Here is a 14,883-nt window from a genome sequence, read left to right on the forward strand (position 1 = left end):
GTTTCACATCACAATGGAAAATTCATCACGACCAAGACACAATTATTTGTCCATGAAATGCGATAATCCTACCACACGTTGACACGTTGGTTTAGGAAGCTATGGAGAAGGACTTCTGGACGGTCTCAACAAAGTTCTGGAACAAACAATAAGACTACTCAGGAGCAGCACACAAGGGGCAGTTTTCAGTCAAGTGTGAAGCGGTTGGGAGGGGAGTCGGCACCTACAAGGGAGGAGAACTGCTGTCCCTGATGGGGATATTGTCAAATGGTGGAACGAGCCCTTTGAGGAACTCCGAATCCCGACCAACACAATTCGAGTTGCAGCTGGGGGACCTCAGAACTGCTTCTCTGCTCTTTGCAGATGATGTTGATCTATTGGCTTCATCAGGCTGGCTTCATCAGGCAGGATTACAGTTAGCACCTACAATTATCAAGCCGTGGTTCTCAACCAGAAAGTGGAGGATTCCTCAGCCCTGTGTGGGAGTGAGTGGCTGCCCCAAATGACAGAGTTCAAGTATCTCTGAGAGAAAACATTATTCACATAGTGCTTCTTTTCATCCAGTTTCCTAGGAATGCAGCTCAGAAGACTTTGATTGTGTGGAGGGAAAGCTAACCCTGGGGCACTAAGTAGAGCTTTATTGTGTCGAGTAAGCAGAGACAAAGAATAGTGTTTCCACCCAGTTTCGAACGGGGGACCTTTCGCATGTGAAGCGAACGTGATAACCACTACACTACGGAAACCACTGAAAACCACTTTTACGCACGTGCCCAGGCTCAATGCACTATTCACACTTGATTGCAAACATTTCAGATGCCAGACGACATGATTTCCGAATGGATTCAGTCACAGCTGCTGTGTCATTGAGTGACAGTCAATGTCTACTACACTTAAAGCCTCCCCTGTATAGCTCTAAGAATTCCCTTTAAAGGCCAGAACAGCGCCACTTTTTTTTTACTAGCCAAAGATACTGCTAGAGCAGTCCTCGTTAGTATAGTGGACAGTATCTCTGCTTGTCACGCGGGGGGAAGCCGTGTATAGTTGGCATACGCTGACAGCCAATGAAATTGCAGCATGTTCAAATGCCGTCCAGGGCAAGCCATATAGTTGGCATTCGCTGACAGCCAATGAAATTGCATCATGTTCAAAGTCCAAAATCCATTTTCACAGCGCTGGTTTCAGCTCCTGGACGCAGGCTCGAGTCTCAGTTGGGTCTAAGCCACACATCAATGATAAAGAGCTATTTATAAATCAAGAAATGTTTATCCAACTTTGTTGTTTACTGATTATCACTAGATTGTATTGGCAGATAGATTATCAAGTACTTGACTTATTTATGTCTATTAACCCATTATATTGCAGTTTTCCTAATTATGAACATTTAAATTGCAATAACTTAATTACTTCAATTAAATATGTATTTGCTGTTCGCTGATTCACTTATTAATGAGACATGTAGACATTAGTGAACAAAAAATAATTTATTAAACACAACAGGGACAGTAAATGTTGAACACAGAGCCCATAGTGCAAATACACAACACAAATATGTAGAACAAATACAAAAATGAATCCACCTCTCACCTAGTCAGACAAGAATAAACAGAGCAAATCAGTACGATTTTGGGTGCGTCCTGATTTAATCTTTTTGACATGAAAAACATTCTAATACTAACATTGATCTCTCTGTGCAGGTGACAGTTGACCGGGCTCTGCAGACGTCTCAGGAGAAATCAGGGGTCCTCTGACACCACAGAGAATATTAAACATGTTGTTATTATTATTGACAGTAACATGAAGCAAGAATGTAACATGACATCTACACTGTAGTCCGTGAAACTCAGCAAGCTGGACACTGGAGTGCCGCCTACTTTTTGTCTGAATACAGTGCAGCAGTAACTTTAAAGAATTAACAACAGTTTTGATGGGACACTACATTTAGGATATTTTAAGATGCAAATAATACACACCAGGAACTGCGACAGTCGCCTCTGTTGATGGACGAGCCGCTCCTTCTGGCAGCAGACACATGAGCTCCTGGGGAACAGGCTCAGGTCTCTCTACAGAGCAGCGGCTGCAAGGAGAGAAGGATCACAAAACACAATCAATGGTTTATAATGTTATGAGCACAGTGAATATGACAGATATGTTTAAATGTTGGATGCATTTACCATCTACTTGTGAACCCTTCAGATGAGTTGGTGCAGCAGATGGTTCTACAACGGAAAAAACCTTGTAAGTCATTTATATGTTGACAATATAGAAACACTATGTTAGTATTGTTACTTCACCTTTCTCAGCCTTATCCAATGAAACAGACTGTTTCTCACATTAATATATAAAGATTATACTTCATTCATACGTGTTTGTGTTTCAATGGTTAATATTCAGTCGCCAGTCATTGTGATGTAACCTAGTAGGCAGGTGAAGCAACACGGCACACTTCATACACATGCATTCAGTAGTTAGTAACACAGCAGCCTCATACATACATGTTGTTTCTTTTTATCCATATAAGAAAACTAAGAGTGATACGTACCCTCATCATGACTGGTATCAGTTCATAGTCACTAGGACAACAAGCAGAACACCAAAACATGAGACAGAACGCTTCAAGTCTTCATGTGGGAGAAGAAGTCATGGTCCCACGGCAGAATGTTTTTGGTTAAAAACCTCTTTTTGTTCCTGAAGCCTGCTGTTGTCTGGCTGTTGATGATGATGATGCAGAAACAGCTGTTAACCACAAACAAAAAACACATCATATATACTGAATAGAATACACGGTTAATAGCAAACCGGCTGAACTGTAACGGTCTTTAAATCTTCAGGTGGTAGAAACAAGGAAATAAAAGACAGCAAACGTTTCCTCACAGATCTGCACATGTTGCTTTGAAGGAGAGATCCTCAGCATCCTTCTCTTCATCTTCATCTCCATCCATCACTGAGATGCAAACAGAAAAGAATCAGAATATCATTAGATGAATATCTTCTTGTATAATGTAATGAACAACATTATTTTAACAGTGATGGAGAAAGTCTACACATCTTGTACTTCACGAAAAAAATATGTATGAATACCACCACATGGTGTAAATATTCGAAGTAAAAGTCCTGCATTCAAATCTTACTAACTCAATGTCTGACTGAAGTAAAAGTACAAAAAATAAACTTTAAGGAGCAAAAATAAAAAGTAGTCATGATGCAGAATATTATAAATGATATTATTATAATTATTGAGGTATTAATGTGTTCATCACTTTAAAGACTGTATATACTGCTGGTAGTTTAATCTGTAATAACACATAATTTATTAGTTGAGTATATCTTTAATCTGCTAAGTAACTAGTAACTAATGCTGTCAAACACACGTGGAGCATTTAAAGTACATAACTATGAACTACATGAATTAATAACGATACGTGACGTGATACAACGGAGACGTGCGTGTTTATTTAACGTTAACGTGATTCACATGAAGCACCGGGTCCGGTCATAGCTTGTTGTTCTTTCGTTACGTGTCCGTAAAGTAACGTCCAGAGTATATCTGACGTTAACCGGCCGCAAGTCCGCCTCGATATTCACTGACGTACAGTAGTAAATGCTAACTTACTTCATTTGAATGCACGTTCGTGTTAACTTGATACTTTTGGTCACAAAAACGCATCAAAGTTGGACGTTAACGGCTCCAGATTACGTTACGTTAGCGTGTAAATTAAGGAACTCATACAGAAGTCCGACTTCGACACAATAACACAAAATGTACTTTATCTTTATAGCTTTCAAGTGAATATCAGACAGCCCAGACTAATTATCATGACATTTTAATTCATTGTTATTCATTTTAATGACTTACCGTTTAACGTAGTCACAGCGAAGAGCTCCAGAAAATGCGGGCTGTCGATGCTTTTTCCAGGCTGCGACTGACTGACAAACACCGGAGAAAGTCTGTCACTCTCAAAACGGCACCACAGCGCCGCTGGTGGCCAAAAATATATTACTTCCGTAGCAGTTTAGTGCTACCATTGAAAATGAATGGGAAACGGTTTAGGGATTTTTAGCTAAAGAATCCCCGGGTGCCGCGCGGGGGGAAGCCGTGTATAGTTGGCATACGCTGACAGCCAATGAAATTGCAGCATGTTCAAATGCCGTCCAGGGCAAGCCATATAGTTGGCATTCGCTGACAGCCAATGAAATTGCATCATGTTCAAAGTCCAAAATCCATTTTCACAGCGCTGGTTTCAGCTCCTGGACGCAGGCTCGAGTCTCAGTTGGGTCTAAGCCACACATCAATGATAAAGAGCTATTTATAAATCAAGAAATGTTTATCCAACTTTGTTGTTTACTGATTATCACTAGATTGTATTGGCAGATAGATTATCAAGTACTTGACTTATTTATGTCTATTAACCCATTATATTGCAGTTTTCCTAATTATGAACATTTAAATTGCAATAACTTAATTACTTCAATTAAATATGTATTTGCTGTTCGCTGATTCACTTATTAATGAGACATGTAGACATTAGTGAACAAAAAATAATTTATTAAACACAACAGGGACAGTAAATGTTGAACACAGAGCCCATAGTGCAAATACACAACACAAATATGTAGAACAAATACAAAAATGAATCCACCTCTCACCTAGTCAGACAAGAATAAACAGAGCAAATCAGTACGATTTTGGGTGCGTCCTGATTTAATCTTTTTGACATGAAAAACATTCTAATACTAACATTGATCTCTCTGTGCAGGTGACAGTTGACCGGGCTCTGCAGACGTCTCAGGAGAAATCAGGGGTCCTCTGACACCACAGAGAATATTAAACATGTTGTTATTATTATTGACAGTAACATGAAGCAAGAATGTAACATGACATCTACACTGTAGTCCGTGAAACTCAGCAAGCTGGACACTGGAGTGCCGCCTACTTTTTGTCTGAATACAGTGCAGCAGTAACTTTAAAGAATTAACAACAGTTTTGATGGGACACTACATTTAGGATATTTTAAGATGCAAATAATACACACCAGGAACTGCGACAGTCGCCTCTGTTGATGGACGAGCCGCTCCTTCTGGCAGCAGACACATGAGCTCCTGGGGAACAGGCTCAGGTCTCTCTACAGAGCAGCGGCTGCAAGGAGAGAAGGATCACAAAACACAATCAATGGTTTATAATGTTATGAGCACAGTGAATATGACAGATATGTTTAAATGTTGGATGCATTTACCATCTACTTGTGAACCCTTCAGATGAGTTGGTGCAGCAGATGGTTCTACAACGGAAAAAACCTTGTAAGTCATTTATATGTTGACAATATAGAAACACTATGTTAGTATTGTTACTTCACCTTTCTCAGCCTTATCCAATGAAACAGACTGTTTCTCACATTAATATATAAAGATTATACTTCATTCATACGTGTTTGTGTTTCAATGGTTAATATTCAGTCGCCAGTCATTGTGATGTAACCTAGTAGGCAGGTGAAGCAACACGGCACACTTCATACACATGCATTCAGTAGTTAGTAACACAGCAGCCTCATACATACATGTTGTTTCTTTTTATCCATATAAGAAAACTAAGAGTGATACGTACCCTCATCATGACTGGTATCAGTTCATAGTCACTAGGACAACAAGCAGAACACCAAAACATGAGACAGAACGCTTCAAGTCTTCATGTGGGAGAAGAAGTCATGGTCCCACGGCAGAATGTTTTTGGTTAAAAACCTCTTTTTGTTCCTGAAGCCTGCTGTTGTCTGGCTGTTGATGATGATGATGCAGAAACAGCTGTTAACCACAAACAAAAAACACATCATATATACTGAATAGAATACACGGTTAATAGCAAACCGGCTGAACTGTAACGGTCTTTAAATCTTCAGGTGGTAGAAACAAGGAAATAAAAGACAGCAAACGTTTCCTCACAGATCTGCACATGTTGCTTTGAAGGAGAGATCCTCAGCATCCTTCTCTTCATCTTCATCTCCATCCATCACTGAGATGCAAACAGAAAAGAATCAGAATATCATTAGATGAATATCTTCTTGTATAATGTAATGAACAACATTATTTTAACAGTGATGGAGAAAGTCTACACATCTTGTACTTCACGAAAAAAATATGTATGAATACCACCACATGGTGTAAATATTCGAAGTAAAAGTCCTGCATTCAAATCTTACTAACTCAATGTCTGACTGAAGTAAAAGTACAAAAAATAAACTTTAAGGAGCAAAAATAAAAAGTAGTCATGATGCAGAATATTATAAATGATATTATTATAATTATTGAGGTATTAATGTGTTCATCACTTTAAAGACTGTATATACTGCTGGTAGTTTAATCTGTAATAACACATAATTTATTAGTTGAGTATATCTTTAATCTGCTAAGTAACTAGTAACTAATGCTGTCAAACACACGTGGAGCATTTAAAGTACATAACTATGAACTACATGAATTAATAACGATACGTGACGTGATACAACGGAGACGTGCGTGTTTATTTAACGTTAACGTGATTCACATGAAGCACCGGGTCCGGTCATAGCTTGTTGTTCTTTCGTTACGTGTCCGTAAAGTAACGTCCAGAGTATATCTGACGTTAACCGGCCGCAAGTCCGCCTCGATATTCACTGACGTACAGTAGTAAATGCTAACTTACTTCATTTGAATGCACGTTCGTGTTAACTTGATACTTTTGGTCACAAAAACGCATCAAAGTTGGACGTTAACGGCTCCAGATTACGTTACGTTAGCGTGTAAATTAAGGAACTCATACAGAAGTCCGACTTCGACACAATAACACAAAATGTACTTTATCTTTATAGCTTTCAAGTGAATATCAGACAGCCCAGACTAATTATCATGACATTTTAATTCATTGTTATTCATTTTAATGACTTACCGTTTAACGTAGTCACAGCGAAGAGCTCCAGAAAATGCGGGCTGTCGATGCTTTTTCCAGGCTGCGACTGACTGACAAACACCGGAGAAAGTCTGTCACTCTCAAAACGGCACCACAGCGCCGCTGGTGGCCAAAAATATATTACTTCCGTAGCAGTTTAGTGCTACCATTGAAAATGAATGGGAAACGGTTTAGGGATTTTTAGCTAAAGAATCCCCGGGTGCCGCGCGGGGGGAAGCCGTGTATAGTTGGCATACGCTGACAGCCAATGAAATTGCAGCATGTTCAAATGCCGTCCAGGGCAAGCCATATAGTTGGCATTCGCTGACAGCCAATGAAATTGCATCATGTTCAAAGTCCAAAATCCATTTTCACAGCGCTGGTTTCAGCTCCTGGACGCAGGCTCGAGTCTCAGTTGGGTCTAAGCCACACATCAATGATAAAGAGCTATTTATAAATCAAGAAATGTTTATCCAACTTTGTTGTTTACTGATTATCACTAGATTGTATTGGCAGATAGATTATCAAGTACTTGACTTATTTATGTCTATTAACCCATTATATTGCAGTTTTCCTAATTATGAACATTTAAATTGCAATAACTTAATTACTTCAATTAAATATGTATTTGCTGTTCGCTGATTCACTTATTAATGAGACATGTAGACATTAGTGAACAAAAAATAATTTATTAAACACAACAGGGACAGTAAATGTTGAACACAGAGCCCATAGTGCAAATACACAACACAAATATGTAGAACAAATACAAAAATGAATCCACCTCTCACCTAGTCAGACAAGAATAAACAGAGCAAATCAGTACGATTTTGGGTGCGTCCTGATTTAATCTTTTTGACATGAAAAACATTCTAATACTAACATTGATCTCTCTGTGCAGGTGACAGTTGACCGGGCTCTGCAGACGTCTCAGGAGAAATCAGGGGTCCTCTGACACCACAGAGAATATTAAACATGTTGTTATTATTATTGACAGTAACATGAAGCAAGAATGTAACATGACATCTACACTGTAGTCCGTGAAACTCAGCAAGCTGGACACTGGAGTGCCGCCTACTTTTTGTCTGAATACAGTGCAGCAGTAACTTTAAAGAATTAACAACAGTTTTGATGGGACACTACATTTAGGATATTTTAAGATGCAAATAATACACACCAGGAACTGCGACAGTCGCCTCTGTTGATGGACGAGCCGCTCCTTCTGGCAGCAGACACATGAGCTCCTGGGGAACAGGCTCAGGTCTCTCTACAGAGCAGCGGCTGCAAGGAGAGAAGGATCACAAAACACAATCAATGGTTTATAATGTTATGAGCACAGTGAATATGACAGATATGTTTAAATGTTGGATGCATTTACCATCTACTTGTGAACCCTTCAGATGAGTTGGTGCAGCAGATGGTTCTACAACGGAAAAAACCTTGTAAGTCATTTATATGTTGACAATATAGAAACACTATGTTAGTATTGTTACTTCACCTTTCTCAGCCTTATCCAATGAAACAGACTGTTTCTCACATTAATATATAAAGATTATACTTCATTCATACGTGTTTGTGTTTCAATGGTTAATATTCAGTCGCCAGTCATTGTGATGTAACCTAGTAGGCAGGTGAAGCAACACGGCACACTTCATACACATGCATTCAGTAGTTAGTAACACAGCAGCCTCATACATACATGTTGTTTCTTTTTATCCATATAAGAAAACTAAGAGTGATACGTACCCTCATCATGACTGGTATCAGTTCATAGTCACTAGGACAACAAGCAGAACACCAAAACATGAGACAGAACGCTTCAAGTCTTCATGTGGGAGAAGAAGTCATGGTCCCACGGCAGAATGTTTTTGGTTAAAAACCTCTTTTTGTTCCTGAAGCCTGCTGTTGTCTGGCTGTTGATGATGATGATGCAGAAACAGCTGTTAACCACAAACAAAAAACACATCATATATACTGAATAGAATACACGGTTAATAGCAAACCGGCTGAACTGTAACGGTCTTTAAATCTTCAGGTGGTAGAAACAAGGAAATAAAAGACAGCAAACGTTTCCTCACAGATCTGCACATGTTGCTTTGAAGGAGAGATCCTCAGCATCCTTCTCTTCATCTTCATCTCCATCCATCACTGAGATGCAAACAGAAAAGAATCAGAATATCATTAGATGAATATCTTCTTGTATAATGTAATGAACAACATTATTTTAACAGTGATGGAGAAAGTCTACACATCTTGTACTTCACGAAAAAAATATGTATGAATACCACCACATGGTGTAAATATTCGAAGTAAAAGTCCTGCATTCAAATCTTACTAACTCAATGTCTGACTGAAGTAAAAGTACAAAAAATAAACTTTAAGGAGCAAAAATAAAAAGTAGTCATGATGCAGAATATTATAAATGATATTATTATAATTATTGAGGTATTAATGTGTTCATCACTTTAAAGACTGTATATACTGCTGGTAGTTTAATCTGTAATAACACATAATTTATTAGTTGAGTATATCTTTAATCTGCTAAGTAACTAGTAACTAATGCTGTCAAACACACGTGGAGCATTTAAAGTACATAACTATGAACTACATGAATTAATAACGATACGTGACGTGATACAACGGAGACGTGCGTGTTTATTTAACGTTAACGTGATTCACATGAAGCACCGGGTCCGGTCATAGCTTGTTGTTCTTTCGTTACGTGTCCGTAAAGTAACGTCCAGAGTATATCTGACGTTAACCGGCCGCAAGTCCGCCTCGATATTCACTGACGTACAGTAGTAAATGCTAACTTACTTCATTTGAATGCACGTTCGTGTTAACTTGATACTTTTGGTCACAAAAACGCATCAAAGTTGGACGTTAACGGCTCCAGATTACGTTACGTTAGCGTGTAAATTAAGGAACTCATACAGAAGTCCGACTTCGACACAATAACACAAAATGTACTTTATCTTTATAGCTTTCAAGTGAATATCAGACAGCCCAGACTAATTATCATGACATTTTAATTCATTGTTATTCATTTTAATGACTTACCGTTTAACGTAGTCACAGCGAAGAGCTCCAGAAAATGCGGGCTGTCGATGCTTTTTCCAGGCTGCGACTGACTGACAAACACCGGAGAAAGTCTGTCACTCTCAAAACGGCACCACAGCGCCGCTGGTGGCCAAAAATATATTACTTCCGTAGCAGTTTAGTGCTACCATTGAAAATGAATGGGAAACGGTTTAGGGATTTTTAGCTAAAGAATCCCCGGGTGCCGCGCAGAAGACCAGGGTTCGATTCCCTGACGGGGAGTTTTCTACCAGCTGCTAGTAAGACAACAGCCATTTAACACAGAGATGATGCATATTGAGCTTGTTCCTATTATCAGAGACAGCTTCACATTGAGGATATGATCACCTACCTCAGCATCCATGAATGTGCTTGAAAGGTTTCACATCACAATGGAAAATTCATCACGACCAAGACACAATTATTTGTCCATGAAATGCGATAATCCTACCACACGTTGGTTTAGGAAGCTATGGAGAAGGACTTCTGGACGGTCTCAACAAAGTTCTGGAAAAAACAATAAGACTACTCAGGAGCAGCACACAAGGGGCAGTTTTCAGTCAAGAGGGGAGTCGGCACCTACAAGGGAGGAGAACTGCTGTCCCTGATGGGGATATTGTCAAATGGTGGAACGAGCCCTTTGAGGAACTCCGAATCCCGACCAACACAATTCGAGTTGCAGCTGGGGGACCTCAGAACTGCTTCTCTGCTCTTTGCAGATGATGTTGATCTATTGGCTTCATCAGGCCGGCTTCATCAGGCAGGATTACAGTTAGCACCTACAATTATCAAGCCGTGGTTCTCAACCAGAAAGTGGAGGATTCCTCAGCCCTGGGTGGGAGTGAGTGGCTGCCCCAAATGACAGAGTTCAAGTATCTCTGAGAGGAAACATTATTCACATAGTGCTTCTTTTCATCCAGTTTCCTAGGAATGCAGCTCAGAAGACTTTGATTGTGTGGAGGGAAAGCTAACCCTGGGGCACTAAGTAGAGTTTTATTGTGTCGAGTAAGCAGAGACAAAGAATAGTGTTTCCGCCCAGTTTCGAACGGGGGACCTTTCGCGTGTGAAGCGAACGTGATAACCACTACACTACGGAAACCACCGAAAACCACTTTTACGCACGTGCCCAGGCTCAATGCACTATTCACACTTGATTGCAAACATTTCAGATGCCAGACGACATGATTTCCGAATGGATTCAGTCACAGCTGCTGTGTCATTGAGTGACAGTAAATGTCTACTACACTTAAAGCCTCCCCTGTATAGCTCTAAGAATTCCCTTTAAAGGCCAGAACAGCGCCACTTTTTTTTTACTAGCCAAAGATACTGCTAGAGCAGTCCTCGTTAGTATAGTGGACAGTATCTCTGCTTGTCACGCAGAAGACCAGGGTTCGATTCCCTGACGGGGAGTTTTCTACCAGCTGCTAGTAAGACAACAGCCATTTAACACAGAGATGATGCATATTGAGCTTGTTCCTATTATCAGAGACAGCTTCACATTGAGGATATGATCACCTACCTCAGCATCCATGAATGTGCTTGAAAGGTTTCACATCACAATGGAAAATTCATCACGACCAAGACACAATTATTTGTCCATGAAATGCGATAATCCTACCACACGTTGACACGTTGGTTTAGGAAGCTATGGAGAAGGACTTCTGGACGGTCTCAACAAAGTTCTGGAAAAAACAATAAGACTACTCAGGAGCAGCACACAAGGGGCAGTTTTCAGTCAAGTGTGAAGCGGTTGGGAGGGGAGTCGGCACCTACAAGGGAGGAGAACTGCTGTCCCTGATGGGGATATTGTCAAATGGTGGAACGAGCCCTTTGAGGAACTCCGAATCCCGACCAACACAATTCGAGTTGCAGCTGGGGGACCTCAGAACTGCTTCTCTGCTCTTTGCAGATTATGTTGATCTATTGGCTTCATCAGGCCGGCTTCATCAGGCAGGATTACAGTTAGCACCTACAATTATCAAGCCGTGGTTCTCAACCAGAAAGTGGAGGATTCCTCAGCCCTGGGTGGGAGTGAGTGGCTGCCCCAAATGACAGAGTTCAAGTATCTCTGAGAGAAAACATTATTCACATAGTGCTTCTTTTCATCCAGTTTCCTAGGAATGCAGCTCAGAAGACTTTGATTGTGTGGAGGGAAAGCTAACCCTGGGGCACTAAGTAGAGTTTTATTGTGTCGAGTAAGCAGAGACAAAGAATAGTGTTTCCGCCCAGTTTCGAACGGGGGACCTTTCGCGTGTGAAGTGAACGTGATAACCACTACACTACGGAAACCACTGAAAACCACTTTTACGCACGTGCCCAGGCTCAATGCACTATTCACACTTGACTGCAAACATTTCAGATGCCAGACGACATGATTTCCGAATGGATTCAGTAACAGCTGCTGTGTCATTGAGTGACAGTAAATGTCTACTACACTTAAAGCCTCCCCTGTATAGCTCTAAGAATTCCCTTTAAAGGCCAGAACAGCGCCACTTTTTTTTTACTAGCCAAAGATACTGCTAGAGCAGTCCTCGTTAGTATAGTGGACAGTATCTCTGCTTGTCACGCAGAAGACCAGGGTTCGATTCCCTGACGGGGAGTTTTCTACCAGCTGCTAGTAAGACAACAGCCATTTAACACAGAGATGATGCATATTGAGCTTGTTCCTATTATCAGAGACAGCTTCACATTGAGGATATGATCACCTACCTCAGCATCCATGAATGTGCTCGAAAGGTTTCACATCACAATGGAAAATTCATCACGACCAAGACACAATTATTTGTCCATGAAATGCGATAATCCTACCACACGTTGACACGTTGGTTTAGGAAGCTATGGAGAAGGACTTCTGGACGGTCTCAACAAAGTTCTGGAAAAAACAATAAGACTACTCAGGAGCAGCACACAAGGGGCAGTTTTCAGTCAAGTGTGAAGCGGTTGGGAGGGGAGTCGGCACCTACAAGGGAGGAGAACTGCTGTCCCTGATGGGGATATTGTCAAATGGTGGAACGAGCCCTTTGAGGAACTCCGAATCCCGACCAACACAATTCGAGTTGCAGCTGGGGGACCTCAGAACTGCTTCTCTGCTCTTTGCAGATTATGTTGATCTATTGGCTTCATCAGGCCGGCTTCATCAGGCAGGATTACAGTTAGCACCTACAATTATCAAGCCGTGGTTCTCAACCAGAAAGTGGAGGATTCCTCAGCCCTGTGTGGGAGTGAGTGGCTGCCCCAAATGACAGAGTTCAAGTATCTCTGAGAGAAAACATTATTCACATAGTGCTTCTTTTCATCCAGTTTCCTAGGAACGCAGCTCAGAAGACTTTGATTGTGTGGAGGGAAAGCTAACCCTGGGGCACTAAGTAGAGTTTTATTGTGTCGAGTAAGCAGAGACAAAGAATAGTGTTTCCGCCCAGTTTCGAACGGGGGACCTTTCGCGTGTGAAGCGAACGTGATAACCACTACACTACGGAAACCACCGAAAACCACTTTTACGCACGTGCCCAGGCTCAATGCACTATTCACACTTGATTGCAAACATTTCAGATGCCAGACGACATGATTTCCGAATGGATTCAGTAACAGCTGCTGTGTCATTGAGTGACAGTAAATGTCTACTACACTTAAAGCCTCCCCTGTATAGCTCTAAGAATTCCCTTTAAAGGCCAGAACAGCGCCACTTTTTTTTTACTAGCCAAAGATACTGCTAGAGCAGTCCTCGTTTGTATAGTGGACAGTATCTCTGCTTGTCACGCAGAAGACCAGGGTTCGATTCCCTGCCCGGGTTCTACCAGCTGCTAGTAAGACAACAGCCATTTAACACAGAGATGATGCATATTGAGCTTGTTCCTATTATCAGAGACAGCTTCACATTGAGGATATGATCACCTACCTCAGCATCCATGAATGTGCTTGAAAGGTTTCACATCACAATGGAAAATTCATCACGACCAAGACACAATTATTTGTCCATGAAATGCGATAATCCTACCACACGTTGACACGTTGGTTTAGGAAGCTATGGAGAAGGACTTCTGGACGGTCTCAACAAAGTTCTGGAACAAACAATAAGACTACTCAGGAGCAGCACACAAGGGGCAGTTTTCAGTCAAGTGTGAAGCGGTTGGGAGGGGAGTCGGCACCTACAAGGGAGGAGAACTGCTGTCCCTGATGGGGATATTGTCAAATGGTGGAACGAGCCCTTTGAGGAACTCCGAATCCCGACCAACACAATTCGAGTTGCAGCTGGGGGACCTCAGAACTGCTTCTCTGCTCTTTGCAGATTATGTTGATCTATTGGCTTCATCAGGCCGGCTTCATCAGGCAGGATTACAGTTAGCACCTACAATTATCAAGCCGTGGTTCTCAACCAGAAAGTGGAGGATTCCTCAGCCCTGGGTGGGAGTGAGTGGCTGCCCCAAATGACAGAGTTCAAGTATCTCTGAGAGAAAACACTATTCACATAGTGCTTCTTTTCATCCAGTTTCCTAGGAATGCAGCTCAGAAGACTTTGATTGTGTGGAGGGAAAGCTAACCCTGGGGCACTAAGTAGAGTTTTATTGTGTCGAGTAAGCAGAGACAAAGAATAGTGTTTCCGCCCAGTTTCGAACGGGGGACCTTTCGCGTGTGAAGTGAACGTGATAACCACTACACTACGGAAACCACTGAAAACCACTTTTACGCACGTGCCCAGGCTCAATGCACTATTCACACTTGACTGCAAACATTTCAGATGCCAGACGACATGATTTCCGATTGGATTCAGTAACAGCTGCTGTGTCATTGAGTGACAGTAAATGTCTACTACACTTAAAGCCTCCCCTGTATAGCTCTAAGAATTCCCTTTAAAGGCCAGAACAGCGCCACTTTTTTTTTACTAGCCAAAGATA

The 14,883-nt window shown here is 41.2% G+C and overlaps 3 long non-coding RNA genes across 6 annotated transcripts; all 3 read right to left on the bottom strand.

The window, feature by feature from the left end:
- Positions 1-1,502: 1,502 nt before the first annotated feature.
- Positions 1,503-3,911, bottom strand: LOC306694433. 2 transcript variants are annotated; one of them, XR_013767043.1, is made up of 7 exons: positions 3,854-3,911; positions 2,872-2,941; positions 2,674-2,733; positions 2,540-2,570; positions 2,172-2,216; positions 1,971-2,074; positions 1,503-1,744 (listed from the first exon to the last, which is right to left on the bottom strand). It is a non-coding gene; the product is annotated as an uncharacterized lncRNA (long non-coding RNA). The 2 variants fall into 2 exon arrangements; XR_013767044.1 differs by having other exon boundaries at positions 2,540-2,733.
- Positions 3,912-4,562: 651 nt separating this feature from the next.
- Positions 4,563-6,971, bottom strand: LOC306695432. 2 transcript variants are annotated; one of them, XR_013767072.1, is made up of 7 exons: positions 6,914-6,971; positions 5,932-6,001; positions 5,734-5,793; positions 5,600-5,630; positions 5,232-5,276; positions 5,031-5,134; positions 4,563-4,804 (listed from the first exon to the last, which is right to left on the bottom strand). It is a non-coding gene; the product is annotated as an uncharacterized lncRNA (long non-coding RNA). The 2 variants fall into 2 exon arrangements; XR_013767073.1 differs by having other exon boundaries at positions 5,600-5,793.
- Positions 6,972-7,622: 651 nt separating this feature from the next.
- Positions 7,623-10,031, bottom strand: LOC306695381. Of its 2 annotated transcripts, XR_013767070.1 has the most exons (7): positions 9,974-10,031; positions 8,992-9,061; positions 8,794-8,853; positions 8,660-8,690; positions 8,292-8,336; positions 8,091-8,194; positions 7,623-7,864 (listed from the first exon to the last, which is right to left on the bottom strand). It is a non-coding gene; the product is annotated as an uncharacterized lncRNA (long non-coding RNA). The 2 variants fall into 2 exon arrangements; XR_013767071.1 differs by having other exon boundaries at positions 8,660-8,853.
- Between the last annotated feature and the right edge of the window lie 4,852 nt (positions 10,032-14,883).

Source organism: Pholis gunnellus (assembly GCF_910591455.1).
Source record: "Pholis gunnellus genome assembly, chromosome: 4".
In the NCBI taxonomy this organism is placed as follows: Eukaryota; Metazoa; Chordata; class Actinopteri; order Perciformes; family Pholidae; genus Pholis; species Pholis gunnellus.